Below are 1,851 nucleotides of genomic sequence, written 5' to 3' on the forward strand. Positions count from 1 at the left end.
GCATAACAAATCTACTTTGTGTATATGTGTGCTTATGGGGGTGGTTTATTATTTTTGCCAGTCACTAGACCCCTTTGTATGGTCACGTGCAGTCTGAGCAGGCCAGGGGCTGACAGCTTAAGTCAGGACCCTCAGCGGCGAGCCTCTTGGGGCGACCCAGCTGCTCTTGGACAAGTGGCTGAGCTCCTGTCTGGCCTCCTCTTTTTTTTTTTTTAAGTAACTTGTGTGTATTTCTAACTGATGCTATTGAAACAAAACAAAACAAAACAAAAAACCCCCTAGTATTTCAGTAAAAATGCCTGTTGTAAGATGAACCTCCTATAACTTCTATCTGTTCTTTTTTGAGGCTCAGGGAGAAACTAGCATTTTTTTTTTCCAAACTACTTTTTGTCACTGTGACAGTTGTAAATAAAGTTTGAAAATGCTTTCCACTCTTGTCTGGTTTCTTTCTTTCTTGCTGCTCCATTGGAACAGACAAAGCACAGGAGATACTCTTGCAGGAGGCTGAGTTCAGTGGAGCCCCATGTGAGGGTCCTTACATATCTCACCTTCTGGCCCTTCTGGGGTGAGCCCATCCATGGTTTTTATCAGCTGGTTGAATGAAAGCAGCTTTTTTCTTCTATGCTAGCGGTTCTAACTCTGGATGTGCATCAGAGTCACCAAGAGAGCTTTAAAAAAATACAAATAACCTGGATCCTACCCCCACAGACTTGCATTTCAGTTGGTCTGGGGTGAGGTCCAGGCATTAGCATTTTTTAGAATCACCTAGATTTTAACACACAACCATGGTGGCGGTTGTTTTTTTTATTATTATTTTATTTATTTATTTTTAGCTGTATTGGGTCTTCATTGCTGCACGTGGGCTTTCTCTAGTTGTGGTGAGCGGGGACTACTCTTCGTTGCGGCGCACAGGCTTCCCATTGCGGTCATTTCTCTTGTTGCAGAGCATGGGCCCTAGGCACGCGGGCTTCGGTAGTTGTAGCATGTGGGCTCAGTAGTTGTGGCTTGTGGGCTCTAGAGCGCAGGCTCAGTAGTTTGTGGCACACGGACTTAGTTGCTCCACGGCATGTGGAATCTTCCTGGACCAGGGCTCGAACCCGTGTCCCCTGCATTGGCAGGTGGATTTTTAACCACTGTGCCACTAGGGAAATCTCACAGCCATGGTTTTAAACCGCCCTTCTAAGGGAAGAGAAACATCCAAAATATATTGTAAAGTTGTTCACAAAGACTGGGAGTGAATGAATGGGTGTGTATATAGCTTGAGAGAAATCCAGGAATCATTCAAACCGTTGACTGAGTGCGTAGGACTTATCAGGCATGGTTAAAGAGTTTGGGTGAACAAAATAGCAGTGGTCGCAGCTCTTACTGCACTGCTTTAGTGTAAAATTAAAGGAAAAACAGGTGCTCTGAGAGTAAGTGTCTGTTGGAAGGGTCAGGAGAGGCATCTGAAGAAGTGACAAGGGGTAGGAGAGGAAGCGGGTGAGGTGCATGGAGAGAGTACTTCCGGCAGAAAAGGCTTGGGATGAGCTTGACTGGAGGGAATGGGGAGGAGGAAACAGTGCAAGGAGGGATTCTTAGGCCTGGGTGAGGAGTTTGGGTTTTATTCTAAGTGCAGGGCCTAGGACAGCATCATTTACATTTTTACACAATCTGGCTTTATGGAGATGGGATTGGAGCGGGCAAGATGGAAGGCTAAGAGACCAGGAAGGGGGCTTCATGGAGGTCAGAGTGAGAGAAGGTGGTGCTTTGTGGAAAGGGTTTTTGGACATTTGTTGAACCTGAGGCTGGCTATTTTTGCCTTCACTCAGCCCACATCTGGGCTCTTACCCATGGGCAGTATAAGTGATCTGT

Source organism: Neophocaena asiaeorientalis, unplaced genomic scaffold (assembly GCF_003031525.2).
Source record: "Neophocaena asiaeorientalis asiaeorientalis breed wild unplaced genomic scaffold, Neophocaena_asiaeorientalis_V1.1 scaffold689, whole genome shotgun sequence".
In the NCBI taxonomy this organism is placed as follows: Eukaryota; Metazoa; Chordata; class Mammalia; order Artiodactyla; family Phocoenidae; genus Neophocaena; species Neophocaena asiaeorientalis.